The 19,838-nt window shown below is 47.9% G+C and overlaps 1 protein-coding gene across 2 annotated transcripts in view; it reads left to right on the top strand.

Annotated features, from left to right (window-relative positions):
* The window catches only part of LOC127572519 (serine/threonine-protein kinase NIM1-like), a 55,293-nt gene that overhangs the window by 1,705 nt on the left and 33,750 nt on the right, over nucleotides 1-19,838 (top strand). The window lies entirely within an intron of this gene.

The raw sequence follows: 19,838 nt of genomic DNA, 5'->3' as shown, positions 1-19,838 counted from the left end.
GAGTCACAACTACACACAAGGGGACGTACAGCAGATTTCCTCCTTCAAAGGACATCTGTGAAGCAGGTGGGTTTTTACAGATGATGGCTTGATGCTCACCATTACCAGCTTTTTAATTTAAGATTTTCTCATTTGATTAGCATACTTGGATTTAATTAAACTCTCCCGCTGCCACGGTTGAATTCAAACTCATTCATCAACTGTACAGGCCTCTTTATGAATGTACAGAAACTTAACCACTCATTCCTGTGTAAGATTCAATGGCTTTTGCTGAAGCGTTTGTAAGTTTGCAGATGACACCAAAATTGGTGGCATAGTGGACGGTGAGGAAGGTTTTTTGAGATTACAACAGGATCTTGAATGACTAAGTGGGCCAAGGGGATGGCAGGTGAAATTTAACTCAGACAAGTGAGAAGTGACCTACAGAGGTTTATAAAATCATGAGGGGAATCGGTAGTGTGAGTGGTCAGAGTCTTATTTCCAGAAAAGGGGAGTCTAAAACTAGAGGTCATAGATTTAACTTAAAATTCAAAGGGGACCGAGGGGCAACTTTTTCACACGGAGGGTGGTGGGGATGTGGAACGAGCTGCCGTAGAAAGTGGTGGAGATGGGTACAATTACAATGTTTGAAGAGCATTTGGACAGGTCCATGGATAGGAAGGGTTTAGAGGGATAGGGGCCAAATGCAGGCAAATGGGATTAGTGTAGATAGTCACCTTGGTTAGCATGGACGAGTTGGGCCGAAGGGCCTGTTTCCATGCTGTATAACTCCATGACTATTACATGTAAGGGGAGGCTGGACAAATGTAAGAGGGAGAAGGGGTGGGAGGTTTGCACAGATGGATTTAGATGGGAAAAATGGAAGGGGAGAAGACGATAAATGCCAACATGGAATGGTTGAACTGAATGGCCTTTTCCTCTGCTGTACATCCTGTGAAATCCTTTGTGATCCTGTGGAACAGGAGTGGAATATCTGGACTGCTTTCCCTGACTCTGTGTCCTCTCCATTTCCTGGATCCCAGCACCTGTCTCGACTCCCAACATATCTCAACAACAGCCTTGTGCCTTTAATGCAGTAAAATGCCCCCAAAGGGATTCACTGGAGTAATCTCAGGCTAAAGCTAACACCAGTGTACAGAGAGGCTTGGTTCAAGGGGTTGGTCACAAGTAAAGGAGGGAGAGTAGGAGGGAGGTGACAAGGTTTAAGGAGGGAATTCCAGAGCTTAGACCCCAAGCAGGTCATGGACACAGACACCAATAATGGAGCAATTAATTTTGGAAATGATTAGGCACAGAAGTGCCAATACTTTAGAGGGTTGAGAGTTGCAGGAGATTACAGAAGCAGGAGGGGTAGCAAGCAATAAAGGGATTGTAAGCGGGGAGGAATCAACTTGCTGTATTCCATCCAATTTCCAATTACTGTAGCTCCACCTACAAGTTGTCTCCCAACCGCCTCCTTACCCACCCTTCCCGTGTACACTGTAAGGAAGCAAGAGCCTTGGGGGCAAGTGAGGAAGATATGGGTAAGAGCAGAGCAGAGGGTGAAAAAAAAAGGAAAGAGAACGTTTTGACAACCTGACAAGAAAAGAGGTTTAAAAAAAACGCTCAAAGTTGCAAATATAAACACTGGAATCACATAAAAGTCGCTGAACATCAATCGGCAGATGCATCAGGCAATTAGGAAAATAAATGGTAGGTTGGCCTTTATTATGAGAAGATCTGAGTGCAGGAGGAGAGATGTGTTTCTGCAATTACATAAAGCCTTGGTGAGACCACACCTGGAGTACTCCACACAGCTTTTGGTCTCCTTACTTAAGAAGGATGTACTTGCCATGGAAGGAATCTGGCAAAGGTTCACCAGACTGGTTCTTGGGATGGTGCTGTGTCATATGAGGAGAGATTTAGTAGACTGCAACTGAATTCATCTCGAGTTTAGAAGAATGAGAGGAGATCTCATTGAAACAAAAAATCCTTTACAGGGCTCAACAGGGAGGATGTTTCTCGTGGAACCAGGGGCCATAGGCTCAGAATAAGGGGTATAACCATTCAATAGTCTTATCATTGTGATAAGACTATTGAACGGTTCCCTTATAGGATGAGCTAGACTATGACCTCACGATTTACCTTGTTGTGACCTTGCACCTTATTGCACTGCACTTTCTCTGTAGCTGTGACACTTTGTACTGTTATTGTTTTTACCTGTACTACCTCAATGCACTCTGTACTAACTCAATGTAATTGCACTGTGTAATGAATTGACCTGTACGATCGGTATGCAAAACAAGCTTTTCACAGTACCTGGGTACAAGTGACAATAATAAACCAATACCAATACCGGTATCTATTTACATAGAAACATAGAATAGTACAGCACAGGAACAGGCCTACATTGTCACTACCAACCCTGATACCAAATCCAAACTAATCCCATTTGCCTGCACGTGGTCCGTATCCCTCCATTCCCTGCCCGTTCATGTGTCTGTCTAAATGCCTTTTAACCACGACCTTTGTATCTGCCTCCACCACCTCCCCAGCAGGCTGTTCCAAGCACCCACCACTTGTAAAACCTGCCTCATAAATCTCCTTTAAGCTCCCCACTTCTTAGTTTAAACTATGCCATCTGGTACTTAGCATTTTCATCCTGGGTAAAAGACTCCTGTCTACCCTCTCTGTGCCTCTCATAATTTTATATATTTCTGTCAGGTCTCCCCAGGTAGGACTGAGATGAGGAGAAATTGTTTCACCCAGGGGATGGTGAATCTTTGGAACTCTCAACCCTCGAGGTCTGGGGAGGCTCAGTCACCGAGTTTATCCAAAACAGAGGTGGATAGGTTTCTGGACATTGAGGGAATCAATGCAGGAAAATGGGGCTTCGATCACCCATGATTCTGATGAATAGTGGAGCAGGTTTAACAGGCCGAATGGCCTACTCCTGCTCCTAGTTCCTGTCCATGTTCTTATTTGAAAGTAAACTAACTTGCAGGGATCTTGGGAATGGGCAGGGGAAAGGGACTGACTGGAATCCTCTACCAAGAGCTAACACGATGGGCTAAATGCCCTCATCCTTGCTGTAATAACTTTGAGTTCAAAATTCATGAAACTGAGACATTTGGGGTAAAGTTTTCTCTCCCTGGACCAAGGTAATTAGATGACAAGGTCTACATTTGGGGGAATGATTGCAGAAAACACTGCAAATACTCAGCAGGTTAGGCAGTGTCTGTGGAGAGAGAAACAACTTTAATAGAACTAGATACATCCAGCATAGAACCAGGTATGTCAGCCCACCAGGTCCACCTTATCCTGGAGGGATGCAGGCAAATTGGACCAGCTTGGTGGGCACCATAGTCGGCATGGATGAGTTGGGCCAAAAGGCCTGTTTCCATGCTTTCATGACTCCACACTTACACTAATTCTACACCGACCCCATTTTATTCTCCCCACTTTCCCATCAACTACCCAACCCCCCCAACCCCACCAGATTCTACCACTCACCCACACACTAGGAACAATTCACAGCAGCCGATTAAACGACAGACCTGCACGTCAATGGGACGTGGGAGGAAACTGAAGCACTCGGGGGAAACCCACGCGGTCACAGGGAGAATGTGCAAACTCCACACACAACCAGCACCGGAGAGGAGGTCAGGATTGAACCGGGGTGTGTTGAGCCAGGAGGCAGCAGCTCAGATTGTTGACCTTTCAACAGAACGAGGCAGTGTTGCCCTTCCCTCTTTCTCCCTCCCTCCCTGGTTGCTAAGGTTCACAGTCTCTGCATTCTGTGGCCTGTTTGACTGCAATTGCTGCAGGGGATATGAATCATTTCACTTTCCTTCACTGTACTTATCAAATTCTACACTTGTATCATTTCTAGACCTTCTTCTTGCCTTCGTTCCATTTAGATCTCCCTGAAAGTGGCCACACAAGTAGATAGGGTGATAAAGAAGGCGTACGGCATGCTTGCCTTCATCAATTGGGGCATTGAGTATGAGTCAGTAAGTCAGGTTGGTATTGGTATTGGTTTATTATTGTCACTTGTACTGAGGTACAGTGAAAAACTTGTCTTACAAACCGATCGTACAGGTCAATTCATTACACAGTGCAGTTACGTTGGGTTACTACAGACTTCATTGATGTAGTACAGGTAAAAACAATAACAGTACAGAGTAAAGTGTCACAGCTACAGAGAAAGTGCAGTGCAATAAGGTGCAAGGTCACAACAAGGTAGATCGTCAGGTCAGAGTCCATCTCATTGTATAAGGGAACCGTTCAATAGTCTCATCACAGTGGGGTAGAAGCTGTCCTTAAGTCTGGTGGTACGTGCCCTCAGGCTCCTGTATCTCCTACCCAATGGAAGAGGAGAGAAGAGAGAATGTCCCGGGTGGGTGGGGTCTTTGATTATGCTGGCTGCTTCACCAAGACAACGAGAGGTAAAGACAGAGTCCAAGAAGAGGAGGCTGGTGTCTGTGATGCGCTGGGCTGTGTCCACAACTTCTTGCGTCCTGGGTAGGCCAGTTGCCGTACCAAGCCATGATACATCCAGATAGGATGCTTTCTGTGGTGCATCGGTAGAAGTTGGTGAGAGTCAAAGGGGACAAACCAAATTTCTTTAGCCTCCTGAGGAAGTAGAGTCACCATACTGGATACAGTTCTGTTTCAAGTTACTGTTGTCATCGGCAGGCACACACCAGGTATAAATGCCATGAAAGTTAGTCTTTTGCAACAGCAGCTCAGAGCATTACAAGACAAGGTCAAACATAAGTTAATATGAACTCAAGTTAACATAAATTACACCTAACTTATACATGCACAAAATAAACAACAAAGCCCTGCTAGAGGAAGGACGTCAATAAACAGGGTGCCACAAAAGATTTAGGTGGATGTTACCAGGACTGGAGGGCTGGAGCTACGAGGAGAGACGGAACAGGTTGGGACTGTTTTCACTGGAGCGTAGGAGGCTGACGCGTGACCTCATGGAGGTTTATAAAATCACAAGGGGCATAGATAAGGTGGACGGTTACAGTCTTTTCCCCAGGGTAGGGGAGTCTAAAACTGGAGGTTTAAGGTGAGAGGGGAAGGATTTAAAAGGGACCCGAGGGGCAAGTTTTTCACACAGAGGGTGGTGGGTTTATGGGCGAGCTGCCAGGGGAAGTGGTTGAGGTGGGTACAGTTACAACTTTTAAAGGACATTTGGATGGGTTCAGGGAAAGGAAAGGTTTAGAGGGATATCAGAATCAGGTTTATTACCACTGACACATGACATGAAATTTGTTGTTTTGCGGCAGCAGTACAGGGCAAAGAAATAAAATTACTATAGATTACAGTAATAAATAAATAGTGCAAAAGAGGAATAACAAGGCAGTGTTCATGGGTTCATGGACCGTCAGAAATCTGATGGCGGAAGGGAAGAAGCTGTTCCTGAAACGTTGAGTGTAGGTCTTCAGGACCCTGTACTTCCTCCCCGATGGTTGTAATGAGAAGAGGGCATGGTGAGGGTCTTAGTGATGGATGCCACGATGGTGGGAGGGTTGTGCCCGTGATGGAGCTGGTTGAGTCTACAACCCTCTGCAGCCTCTTGCAATCCTGTGCATTGGAGCTTCGATACTAGGCGGAGATGCAACCAGTCAGAATGTTCTCCACTGTACATTTTGTAAGTGTCTTTGGTGACATATCTCCTCAACAAAGAGCCACTGCCGTGCCTTCTTTGTGATTGCATCAATGTGTTGGGCCCAGGATAGATCCTCCGAGAAGTTGATGCCCAGGAAGTTGAAGCTGCTCACCCTTTCCACTGCTGACCCCTCAGTGAGGACTGGTGTGTGACATGAGCCAAATGCCGGAAAATGGGGCTAGCTCAGGTGGACAAGTTGGTCGGCATGGGCGAGTTCTGCTGAAGGGCTGTTTTCATACTGCATTCCAGAGACTAGCACTCCAGAGTCCTGCACTCCAAAGTCCTGCGCTCCAGAGTCCTGCGTTCCAGAGACCAGCATTCCAGAGACCAGCACTCCTGAGACCTGTGATCTGGAGTCATGCATTCCACAGTTCTGCGCTCCAGAGACCTGTGTTCCAGAGACCTGCACTCCAGAGTCCTGCACTCTAGGAGTCCTGCACTCTAGACACCTGCGCTCCAAAGTCCTGCACTCCAAAGTCCTGCGCTACAGAGTCCTGTGCTCCAGAGATCTGTGTTCCAGAGTCCTGCACTCCAGAGACCTGCACTCCAGAGTCCTGCCTTCCAGAGACCTGCGTTCCAGAGACCTGTTGTCCAGAGTTCTGCACTCCAGAGTCCTGCGTTCCAGAGTCCTGCACTCCAGAGACCTGTGCTCAAAGTCCTGCGCTCCAGAGTCCTGTGCTCCAGAGATCTGTGTTCCAGAGTCCTGCGCTCCAGAGACCTGCGCTCCAGAGACCTGAACGTGCGGATGCTGTCAGTGTGTGGGAGAATTTCACAAGTGAGGAAGAGGTGCCAGGGTGAGGGAGAGGAAGCGAGTTAGGCACATCAAGACATGTGCATGCACACAGTTTTAGCGTTGGCAGCACCAGCGGGAGTCTGCACTCACTGGCAGCTCGGTGCTGTAGGGAGTGAGATTCTGGGCGGTGAGCCACTTTTCCTGCAACAAATGTTCGAAGACGCAGGAGCTGCACACGGGCACCTGCTCAAACACAGAGCGGGTCTCTAATTCACTCAGGATTTGGTCTGGTTGTCCGTTCAACAGCAGCAAAACTCTGCAGGTTCCACCAGCAGATAGAGCTGCTGCCTCCCAGCTCCAGAGAGACGGTTCGATATCAGCCTCCAGCGCTATCTGTCTGTGTGGAGTTTGCACGTTCTCCCTGTGACTGCGTGGGTTTCCCCTGGGTGCTCCGGTTTCCTCCTACATCCCAGGGTCAGTGGGTTTATTGGCCGCTGTAAATTGCCCCTAGTGTGTGGGTGAGGGGTAGAATCTGGGAATGTGGGGAGAATAGGTTACAAGGGGGAACGGGGTTGCTCTGTGAGCTAGCATAGACACAATGGGTTGAATGGTCACCCCCCCCCATATTATGCATTGGAAATTTACACCTAGGTCTAGCCTAAAATGGGAGCCATCTCTCCATGCACAGCAAGATCCCACAAAGACAAGCAGTCAGTTGACTTGCTTTGTGTCTTCTCCCTGCCCTCTGGGCAGTGCCGAGGATGTGGATCAGTGGATGAACGAGGCGAACTCTGGGCTCTTCACAGTGGGAGAGAGGAGACGGGGGCTGGTCTGACGGGAATTCCGATAATCTGGCATCTGATGCTTCGGAAAGGCTGACGGACCACCCGTTAGTCCGGAACACGAGCCGGGAATCCAGGGTGCAAGTGGGATGTGGGCAGGAGAGAGGACCAGGATCCAGATGGTGAGTGGGGTGTGTGGATGTGGCTGGGGTTGGGATGGGGGTCAGTAAATTGGTAAATTGGTTTATTATTGTCACATGTACTGAGGTACAGTGAAAATCTTTGTTTTGCATGCCGTCCATACAGATCATTTTATTGCAACAGTGCGTCGAGGTAGTACAAGGGAAAACAATAACAGAATGCAGAATAAAGTGTTCCAGTTACAGAGAAAGTGCAGTGCAGGCAGACAATAAGGTGCAAGGTCATAACGAGGTAGGTTGTGAGGTCAAGAGCCCATTTTATTTTATCTGTGTAATCTTATCCATGTGAAGTTTACACATTCTCCCTGTAACCGTGTGGGTTTCCCCCGGGTGCTCCGGTTTCCTCCCACATCCCTAAGACGTGCGGGTCGGTGGGTTAATTGCCCGCTGTAAATTGCCCCCAGTGAGCGGGTGACAGTCACGCCCTTTGAATTAATGAGGATAGGGTATCCCAGTCTGGGCAACATCCCTCAACAAAAACCATTGAAAACACAGCAAAAGAGATTTTCGCTGGAGGAGCTCAGCTGGTCGAGCAGCATCTGTGGAGGGAATTGGAAAGTTAACTTTGCAGGGTTTTGACTCGAAGTGTTTACAGTTCCTTTTCCCCCACAGATGCTGCCTGACCCGCTGAGCTCCTCCAGCAGATTGTTGCTCCAGATTCCAGCATCTGCAGTCTCTTGTGTCTCCATCGAAAACAAAGCTCTTTATGGGATCTTTCTGTGTGCAAATCAGCTGCTGTGTTGCCTACTTTACAACACGTGATGCTACCTCAGTGGAAGGTGACGTGTGCCTGGCTTAGCAGAATTTCCACAGAGACATGGTTTCTGACTCCCCTCACTGTGGGTACGTCCATCATTGGTCCATCTGTAGCAGCATTGACCACTGATGGACAAGTGACCACAGACAGATCGACTCCCATCAAATGATTCAGCCAGCTCCATCACGGGCACAACCCTCCCCACCATCGAGGACATCTCCCAGAGGCGGTGCCTCAAGAAGGCGGCATCCATCACTAAGGACACTCACCACCCGGGACATGCCCTCTTCTCATTATTACTATCGGGGAGGAAGTACAGGAGCCTGAAGACCCACACTCAACGATTCAGGAAGAGCTTCTTCCCCTCTGCTATCAGATTCCTGAACGGTCCGTGAACCCATGAACACTGCCTCGTTATTCCTTTTTTTTTGCACTATTTATTTAGTTTTGTAACTTATAGTAATTTTATGTCTTTGCACTGTACTGCTGCTGCAAAATAACAAATTTCACATCATCATAACAGTGATAATAAACCTGATTCCGATTCTGCTGATTCTGAAACAACACACAAAGTGCTGGAGGAACTCAGCGGGTCAGGCAGCATCTACGGAGGGAAGTGGACAGTCGATGTTTCGGGTCGAGACCCTTCATCTGGACTGAAAGATCGAGGGGAGACGGCCGGTAGAAGGAGGTGGAGGTAAAGGGGTGAGGCAGGATCTGGCAGTCTCTTCAAATCCTCAACCTCAAGTATCAGGACCAGGTTCCTGGCTGATTCTGGTTCAAGGCCTCCCTCTTGTGGTCAGCAGCCAACATTGCCTCTCAGCGATCTGGAGTGGAGGAAGAAGATTACCGTCAAAGTCGTTCATACACAGGGTATAAATGCCATGAAAGTTTTTTGTAGCAGCAGCATGGTACATTACAAACTCACTGCCTCAGGAAATCAACCAACATAATCAAAGACCCTGAACGTTCTCTCTTTCTCCCCCCTCCCATCGGCCAGAAGATACAAGAGCCTGAAGGCACGTACCTCCAGGTTCAAGGACAGCTTCTATCCCACTGTTATAAGACTATTGAACGGTTCCCTAGTACGAAAGATGGATTCTTGACTTCACAATCTACCTTGACATGGTCTTGAACTTTATTGTCTGCCTGCAATGCACTTTCTCTTTTACTGTAACACTTTACTTACATCAACTGTTTACATCAACGGTGCTGAGGTTGAGAGGGTTGAGAGCTTCATGTTCCTGAGAGTGAACATCACCAACAGCCTGTCCTGGTCCAACCATATAGATGCCACACCAAGAAAGCTCACCAGTGCCTCTGCTTCCCCAGGAGGTTAAAGAAATTCGGTTTGTCCCCTTTGACACTCACCAATTTTTATCGATACACCATAGAAAGCATCCTATCCGGATGCATCACAGCTTGGTTGTTGCCATGGCTCAGCACATCACAGAAACCACCCTCCCTTCCATGGACTCTGTCTACACTTCTCACTGCTTCGGTAAAGCAGCCAACATAATCAAAGACCCCACCCACCCTGGACATTCTCTCTTCTCCCCTCTCCCATCAGGCAGAAGATACAAAACCCTGAAAGCACGTACCACCAGGCTCAGATGCCACGGCCAAGAAAGCTCACCAGCACCTCTACTTCCTCAGGAGGCTAAAGAAATTTGGTTTGTCCCCTTTGTCTCTCACCAACTTTTACTGATGCACCATAGAAAGCTTCCTATCTGGATGTATCATAACTTGGTACGGCAACTACTCTGCCCAGGACCACAAGAAACTGCAGAGAGTTGTGGACACAGCCCAGCACATCACGGACACCAGCCTCCGCTCCTTGGACTCTGTCTTTACCTCTCGTTGTCTTGGTGAAGCAGCCAGCATAATCAAAGACCCCACCCACCCAGGGCATTCTCTCTTCCCTCCTCTTCCATCGGGTGGAAGATACAGGAGCCTGAGGGCACGTACCACCAGACTGAGGGACAGCTTCTACCCCACTGTGATAAGACTATTGAATGGTTCCCTTATACGATGAAGTGGACTCTGACCTCACGATCTACCTTGTTGTGTCCTTGCACCTTATTGCACTGCACTTTCTCTGTAGCTTGCCCCACACATCTCCTTTGAACTTTCCCCCTCTCAACGATGTTGTCAGTGCCTCCTTGAAGAAATGCACACTGTTCAATAATCTTATCACAATAGTCTTACCACACTTAACTGCATGCAGTTCTGGTCACCACACTGCAGGAAGGGTGTGAGAGCGCTGGAGAGGGTGCAGAGGAGAGTTACTGGGACGTTGCCTGGGATGGAGCAGTTCAATTACGAGGAGAGACTGGAGAGGCTGGGTCTGTTCTCCCAGGAGCGGAGGGGGTTAAGGGGGGACATGAGTGAGGCACTTAAAATGATGAGGGGTAGAGATAAGGCAGACTGCAGGAAACTTCTCCCCATGTCAGAGGTAGGGAAAACTAGAGGACACAGATTCAGCATAAGGGGGAAGAAATTCAGAGGGGATCTGAGGGGGACCTTCCTCACCCAGAGAGCGGTGAGTACCTGGAACACACTGCCTGAGAGAGCGGTGGAAGCAGAGTCACTGACAGCGTTTCAGAAGTGTCTAGATGGGCACTTGAGTCACTTACAAACCTGGGTTGTTCTCTGTGGAGCGGCGAAGGCTGAGGGAAGATCTGATAGAGGTTTATAAAATCATGAGAGGCATAGAAGGAGTCTTTTCTCCCCAGGGTCAAAACGTCAAGTAGAAGAGGACATGCCTTTAAGTTGAGAGGGGGGAAAGTTCAAAGGAGATGTGTGGGGCAAGTTTTTTACACCGAGAGCGGTGGGTGCCTGGAACGGGCTGCCAGCAGTGGTGCTGGAGGCAGATACAATAAAAGTGGCATTTAGACAGACACATGAATATGCAGAGAATGGAGGGATATGGACCGTGTGCAGGCAGATGGGATTAGTTTAGTTTGGCATCATGGTCGGCACAGACAATGTGGGCCAAAGGGCCTGTTCCTGTGCTGTACTGTTCTGTGTTCTAGGTAAGGTGGTGGTTGGGTTGAAACCAGTCATCCTTCAACTGACACTAAGTACGCCGCACTAAGGATCCCCCTGTTTCATTTTGTACCTTTCCAGTCCCTTAAAGATTTGTGTCCACACACTCCACCTGAATTTCCTGCACACCATTTAAAACTGAAATGACAGTGGCACAGTGGCGCAGCGGGTAGTGCCGCTGCCTCCCAGCTCCAGAGACACAGGTTCGATCCCGACCTCCGTCACTGTCTGTCTGTGTGGAGTTTGCACGTTCTCCCTGTGACCGCGTGGAGTTCTCCTGGGCGCTCCGGTTTTCCCCCACATCTCAACGCCGTGCGGGTCGGTGGGTTAACTGGCCGCTGTAAATTACCCCTCAGTGTGTCGGTGAGGGGTAGAATCTGGGGGGAGTTGATAAGCGTGTGGGGAGAAGAAATGGGGTAGATGTTCTGCCTGTCCTTGCTCTGGGCCCTGGTATCCCCAGAGAGGGAGCAGACAGGGTCTGCTGGCACACTGGAGACTGTGGTGTCATCAGTTTGGATGAGGATCCTTGGCATTGATTTTGCACTCAATAATGTAGATTTACTCCTGATTATTGAGTATAGGAATTGGAATGTTATGGTGAGGTTGTATAAGACATTGGTGAGGCCAAATTTGGAGTATTGTGTGCAGTTCTGGTCACCTAACTATAGGAAGGATATCAGTAAGATTGAAAGAGTGCAGAGGAGATTTACTAGAATGTTGCCAGGTCTTCAGGAGCTGAGTTACAGGGAAAGATTGAACAGGTTAGGACTTTATTCCTTGGAGCGTAGAAGAATGAGGGGAGATTTGATAGAGGTTTACAAAATTATGAGGGGTACAGACAGAGTAAATGCGAGCAGGCTCTTTCCACCTAGATTAGGAGAGATAAGTACGAGAGGACGTGGCTTTAGGGTGAAAGGGGAAAGGTTTAGGGGGAACATTAGGGGGAACTTCTTCACTCAGAGAGTGGTGGGAGTGTAGAACGGGCTGCCATCTGACGTGGTAAATGCGGGCTCACTCTTATGTTTTAAGAATAAATTAGATAGATACATGGACAGGAGAGGTCTGGAGGGTTATGGACTGGGTGCAGGTCAATGGGACTAGCAGAATAAAGTTTCGGCACAGACTAGAAGGGCCGAATGGCCTGTTTTCTGTACTGTAGTGTTCTATGGTTCTATGGTCTTCTGAAAGAGGACACTTTTAATTTACTTTGATGGGGAGATTCAACAGCATGAAGACCATTGACCAAGTAAATAAAGAGGTCCAGTTTCGAGAAGACACAGATTTGAGGTAGAGACACGGGGGACCACTGACGCTGGAATCTGGAGCAACAAACAATCTGCTGGAGGAACTCAGCGGGTCGAGCAGCATCGGTGGGAGGAAAGGAATTGTCGACGTTTCGGGTGTCAGGATCTCGACCAATTTAAGATAACTAGATTAGAGTTGGGTATGATTTTGCAGCCCCTCATGATCTGGAAGGTTCAGTGGAAGCAGATGCAATGGCAACATTTTGAAAGGAACTGGGGGAGACCTGCAAAGGGAGAGAGACCAAACGGAGAACTCTTTAGCAAGCTGGCATGGTCACGACAGGCTGAGTGGCCTCATTCTGTGCTGCATCATACTTGGATGCAGTAATTGACAAGTAATTACCAGGGTTCCATATACCAGTGGATTCTGCTGACACCTTCCAGTTATAGAATCATAGAGTTGTACAGCACGGAAACAGGCCCTTCGGCCCAACTGGTCCATGCCGACCAAGATTTCCACCTAAATGAGTCCCATTTGCCTGCTTTTGGCCCATATCCCTCTAAACTGTCCAAGTATCTTTTAAATGTTGTTCATGTACCTGCCTCACCCACTTCCTCTGGCAGCTCGTTACATATACTGACCACCCTCTGCGTGAATAAGTTGCCCCTCAGGTTCCTATTGAATCTCTCCCCTCTCACCTTAAACCTATGCCCTCTAGTTTTTGATTCTCCAACCCTGGGGAAAAGACTGTGCGCATTCACCCTATCTATGCCCCTCATGATTTTACACACCTCTATAAGATCACCCCTCATTCTCCTACACTCCAATAAAAAATGTCCCAACCTGCTCAACCTCTCTTGATAACCCAGTCCCTCGAATCCCAGCAACAATCTCATAAATCTCCTCCGCACTCTTTCCAGCTTAATGACACCTTTCCTATGGCAGGGTGCCCAAAACTGAACATAACCTTCCAAATGTGGCCACATCAACGTCTTGTCCAATTTGAGTTGGCATACTCTCACTTCTTTGGTCACTCAAAAAGTCTTCTATCAACCCATTAGATGACTACAGTATTGGGCCAATTCAAGAACATCCCGCTCAAGAGGAAATGAGCACTATGGACCGGTAGGCAGAGATGATGGGAGGGAAGCAGGATTCAGAGCTCGGTATAAGGGGTAAATTAAATTGGAATTGGTTTATTATTGTCACATGTACCGCGATACAGTGAAAAACTTGTCTTGCATACCGTTCATGCAGATCAGTTCATTACACAGTGCATCAAAGTAGTCCAAAGGAAAAGCAATAACCGAATGCAGAATAAAGTGTTACAGTTACAGAGAAAGTGCAGTGCAGGTAGACAATAAGGTGCAAGGTCATAACGAGCTAAACTGTGAAGTCAAGAGTCCATCTTATCGTACTAGGGAACCGTTCAATAGTCTTACAACAGCCGGATAGAAGCTGTCCTTGAACCTGGCGGTACGCGCTTTCAGGCTTTTGTATCTTCTGCCTGGTGGGATGGGGGAAGAAGAGAGAACGTCCAGGGGTGGGTGGGGTCTTTGATTATGCTGGCTGCTTTACCGAGGCAGCGAGAAGTGTAGACAGAGATACTACTCATATTTGGTATTAGTTTAGTTATTACGTGTACTAAGATGATGCAGATGATACCACGATAGGTGGAGGAACAGGTAGTGTCGTAGAGGCAGGGAGTCTGTAGAAGGACTTGGACAGGTTGGGAGAGTGGGCAAAGAAGTGGCAGGTGGAGTATAACGTAGGGAAGTGTGGGGTTATGCACTTTGGTAGGAAGAATAAAGGTGTAGACTATTTTCTAAATGGGGAGAGAATTCAGAAATCAGAGGTGCAATGGGACTTGGGAGACCTCGTACAGGATTCCCTTAATGTTAACTTGCAGGTTGAGTCGGTAGTAAGGAAGGCAAATGCAATGTTAGCATTCATTTCGAGAGGACTAGAATATAAAAGCAAGAATGTACTGCTGAGCCTTTATGAGGTGTTGGTCAGACCACATTTGGAATATTGTGAGCAACTTTGGGCCCCGTATCTAAGGAAAGATGTGCTGGCCCTGGAGATGGTCCAGAGGAGGTTCACAAGATTGATCCCAGGAATGAAAGGGTTAACGTATGAGGAGCGTTTGATGTCTCTGGGCCTGTACTCGATGGGGTTCAGAAGGATGAGGGGTGATCTCATTTAAACCTACCGGATAGAGGCCTAGATAGAGGATGTTTCCATCAGTGGGAGAGTCCAGGATCCGAGGGCACAGCCTCAGAATAAAGGGGCATCCCTTTTGAACTGAGATGAGGAGGAATTTCTTCAGCCAGAGGGTGATGAATCTGTGGAAGTGGTTGTCACAGACGGCTGTGGAGGCCAAGTCATTGGGTGTATTTAAGGCAGAGATTGATAGGTTCGTGATTGGTCAGGGGGTTAAGGGTTACAGGGAGAAGGCAGGAGAATGGGGTCGAAAATAAGTCAGCCATGATTGAATGGCGGAGCAGACTCGATGGGCCGAATGGCCTAATTCTGCTGCTATATCTTATGGTCTTCTGGAGCTACAGCAAAAAGCTTTTGTTTGCATGCCATCCAGACAGATCTTGCCATACGTAAGTACATCGAGATAGTAAAGTGCAATGAGTAGATCTGCTGAGAGCAGCTCGCAAAGAGGGATGGCTACTGGGAAGGCAAGTAGTACTCGAGGTGGTACTGCTGGGATCTGCTGGTGTAAAAAGAAGAGCAATATTGTGGGTTGGTTCACACACTGTGTGATTGTTGGGTGAGTGCTGAGCTGGATGATATCAGATTATTGAGATCTCAGTTATAAGATTAGGCTCCTGAGATTTAAGAGTTATTAATGCAGTACAAATGCAGATGTAGCTGGCACAGGAATATTGCAGAGTGCTGCAGGGAGTCGTATTGGTGCCCCTTGGGCAACGTTTTATATAATCAGCCCTCTCCAGGGAATGTGACAGATCCAAGAGGAGAAGGGTACTTCTGTTAGGGGCAATATTCAGCATCACTCAGAGGAAATGCTGGTTACCAGGACTTTGTCACATTTCAAGCAAGCTTCCTACAACAGTGGAAGTGTTTCAAGAGGACGTCACTCTCCGGAGACCACCAGCCATCCTAAGGCATTGAAAGTCTCACTCTAGATATAATCCATGCAATCTACTAGAAGGATACGTAAACCAACTTCAGCACCCTCTCCCTTCCGTCTTCCTAAGAAGGTGAAGGAAATTTGGCATGTTCCCAGGGACCTTCACCAATTTTACAGATGCACTATAGAAAGCATCCTATCCAAAGCTTCACAGCTTGGTATGGCAACTGCTCTGTCCAACACCACAAGAAAATGCAGAGAGTCGTGGACACAGCCCAGTCCCTCACGCAAACCAGCCTCCCCTCCACTGACTCTGTCTACACTTCCCGCTGCCTCAGTAAATCAGCCAACAGAATCAAAGACCCCACCCACCCTGGACATTCTCTCTTCTCCGCCCTCCCTCGGGCAGAAGATACAAAAGCTTGAGAACATGTACCACCAGGCTCAAGGACAGCTTCTATCCCGCTGTTATCAGACTGTCGGATGGACCTCTCATACACTAAAGAAAAACTCTTGATCTCCCAATCTACCTCATCGTGGCCCTTGCACCTTATCGTCTACCTGTACTGCACTTTGTCTGTAACTGTAATACTAAAGCAAACTCATCACCAAACTCCGAGACCTGGGACTCAACATCTCCCTCTGGAACTGGATCCCTGACTTCCTGACCAATAGACCGCAATCAGTGAGGATAGGCAGCAATACCTCTGGAACGATTATTCTCAACACTGGTGCCCCACAAGGTTGCATTCTCAGCCCTCTACTCTACTCCCTATACACTCACGACTGTGTGGCCAGATTCTGCTCTAATTCTATCTACGTTTGCAGGTATCTCAAATAACAAAGAGTCAGAGTACAGGAAAGAGACCTTCAATGTTAGTAAAACAAAAGAGCTGGTCATTGACTTCAAGAAGGGGCAGTGCACATGTTCCTGTTTATATCAACGGTGCTGAGGTTGAGAGGGTTGAGAGCTTCGAGTTCCTAGGAGTGAACATCACTAGTAACCTGTCCTGGTCCAACCATGTAAACGCCACGGCCAAGAAAGCTCACCAGCGCCTCTACTTCCTAGGGAGGCTAAAGAAATTTGGCATGTTCCTATTGAACCTCACCAATTTTTATCATTGCACCATAGAAAGCATCCTATTCGGATGCATCACGGCTTGGAACAGCAACTGCTCTGCCCGTGACCGCAAGAAACTGCAGAGAGTTGTGGACACAGCTCAGCACATCACGGAAACCAGCCTCCCCTCCATGGACTCTGTCTACACTTCTCGCTGCCTCGGTAAAGCAGCCAACATAATCAAAGACCCCACCCACCGCGGACATTCTCTCATCTCCCCCCTCCCATCGGGCAGAAGATACAAAAGCCTGAAAGCACGTACCACCAGGCTCAAGGACACCTTCTATCCCACTGTTATAAGACTATTGACAGTTCCCTAGTACGATAACGTGGACTCTTGACCTCACAACCTACCTTGTTATGATCTTGCACCTTATTGTCTGCCTGCACTGCCTTCTCTGTAGCTGTGACACTTTATTCTGCATTCAATGTACTACCTCAATGCACTGATGTGATGAAATGATCTGTTGAACGGTATGCAGGATAAGCTTTTCACTGTACCTCAGTACATGTGACAATAATAAACCAATTCCAATTCTATATTCTGCATTCTGTTCCTTTTATACTATCTCGATGTATTTATGTATGGAATAAACTATCTGGATGGCATGCAAACAGAAGCTTTTCACTATACTGTATCTCGGTACATGCGACAATAATAAACCAATTCCGATTACTTCTGCTGGGGGCAATATTCAGCATTGCTCATAGGAAGGACAGGATGCAGGGCCTTGCAACAGTGCATCTGGGAGCTTGCTGTGCGTTGATTTCATGCAAGCGTCCTACAACAGTGGCCATGCTTCAAACAGACTTCACCCTCTGGAGAGCGCTGGACATCCTCAGGTTGAAAGTCTGAGTCTAGACACAATCCTCCAAATCCACTAGAAAGATGCATAAACCAACATCAGTGTCCCCTCCCCAGCCGACGTCCCCAGCACTGAGGCCCTAGTTATTCCTAGACAGGCCACGTGCCCAATACCAGACTCTGTTGTCATGGGAAGGGATTACCACGGTGACAGAAGAAAAGATCCAAGGATGCGCTCAAAACTTCTCTGTCCCAAGACCACTCAAAGTGGAGGAGGAGAATTGGGAGCCTCGTGTCTGAGCATGAGGAGAACACAGACCTCCATATGGGCATCAGAAGGAGTGGACCACCTCACAAACTAACCGGGAACTACCAGATTATCCTGTGAACCTGTCTGGTTCACAGCTGTCCATGGGGAAGGAAACCCGAGACACAAGAGACTGCAGATGCTGGGATCTGGAGCAAAATACATACTGCTGGAGGAACTCAGTGGGTCAGGCAGCATCTGTGGGGCAATGGGATGGCTGAGATGGAAACTCCTTGTCTGGCATGAAGACAAAGTTCTCCAAAAATTCTCCAATTTCAAGTAACCCGCTTCCCCAACTGTCCCTTTCTCTCTTCTCCTGATCTACCCAGGTCCTCTCCATACCCCCTTCTTTCCAAAAATCCCCCTCCCACACAGCCCCCTTTCCCTCTTTCTGTTCTCTACCTCACCCATTCCATCTTTGCACTATTCACTGTTTTGCACTCACCTCTGTATTTATTGTTCTACTTTATTATCACCACGTATACCATTTACTCCCTGAGCTTCATGCGAACAAGGTATCTCATAGCACCCTGGTGTATAGGATGATGATCTAATCTGCGTCACCCATACACTCCTCCCACTGAGTCCCCTCTCCCTACTGTTCCCAGCTGCCCTCCCCACCTCCCTTTGGTTCCATGCTCCACCTTCCTCTCCTATGAAATTCCAGCACCCTCAGCCCTTTATTGCCTCCACCTATCACCTCCCAGCCTGTCACCAGCCTTTGACTCTCACCAACTTTTACCGATGCACCATAGGAAGCATCCTATCTGGATGCATCACAGCTTGGTATGGCAACTGCTCTGCCCGGGACCGCAAGAAGCTGCAGAGAGTTGTGGACACAGCCCAGCGCATCACGGACACCAGCCTCCCCTCCTTGGTCCTTACCTCTCGCTGCCTTGGTGTAGCAGCCAGCATAATCAAAGACCCCACCCACCCGTCATTCTCTCTTATCTCTTCTTCCGTCAGGTAGAAGATACAGGAGCCTGAGGGCACGTACCACCAGACTTAAGGACAGCTTCTACCCCACTGTGATAAGACTATTGAACGGTTCCCTTATATGATGAAATGGACTCTGACCTCACGATCTACCTTGTTGTGACCTTGCACCTTATTGCACTGCACTTTCTCTGTAGCTGTGACACTTACTCTGTACTGTTACTGTTTTTACCTGTAGTACATCAATGCACTCTGTACTAACCCAATGTAACTGCACTGTGTAATGAATTGACCTGTAAGATCGGTTTGCAAGACAAGTTTTTCACTGTACCTCGGTACAAGTGACAATAATAAACCAAAACCAATACCAATGTTTCCACCCTCCCCTCCTCCATCTGTCTATCACCCCTCCTCACCTGGATCCAGCTCTTCCCCTCGCTGGCTATCTCTCCTCTGCTCTTTCGGTCCAGAGGAAGGGTCTCAAGGTGAAACGTTGACTGTCCTTTCCCCCTACAGATGCTGCTCGACCCGCTGAGTGCTCCCACCAGATTGTGTGTTGGTATTGGTATTGGTTTATTATTGTCACTTGTACCGAGGTACAGTGAAAAAATTGTCTTGCAAACCGATCGTACAGGTCATTTCATTACACAGTGCAGTTACATTGAGTTAGTACAGAGTGCATTGATGTAGTACAGGTAAAAACAATAACAGTACAGAGTAAAGTGTCACAGCTACAGAGAAAGTGCAGTGCAATAAGGTGCAAGGTCACAACAAGGTAGATCGTGAGGTCAGAGTCCATCTCATAGTATAAGGGAACTGTTCAATAGTCTTATCACCGTGGAGTAGAAGCTGTCCTTAAGTCTGGTGGTACGTGCCCTCAGGCTCCTACCCCATGGAAGAGGAGAGAAGAGAGAATGTCCCGGGTGGGTGGGGTCTTTGATTATGCTGGCTGCTTCACCAAGACAACGAGAGGTAAAGACAGAGTCCAAGCAGGGGAGGCTGGTGTCCGTGATGCACTGGGCTGTGTCCACAACTCTCTGCAGCTTCTTGCGGTCCTGGGCAGAGCAGTTGCCGTACCAAGCCGTGATACATCCAGATGGGATGTTTTCTATGGTTTGCTCCAGATTCCAGCATCTG

The sequence above is a fragment of the Pristis pectinata genome, chromosome 7, assembly GCF_009764475.1.
Source record: "Pristis pectinata isolate sPriPec2 chromosome 7, sPriPec2.1.pri, whole genome shotgun sequence".
NCBI classification, from domain to species: domain Eukaryota; kingdom Metazoa; phylum Chordata; class Chondrichthyes; order Rhinopristiformes; family Pristidae; genus Pristis; species Pristis pectinata.
Note: the sequence above shows the minus strand (reverse complement) of the source record. Positions and strands in the feature narration are given on the sequence as shown.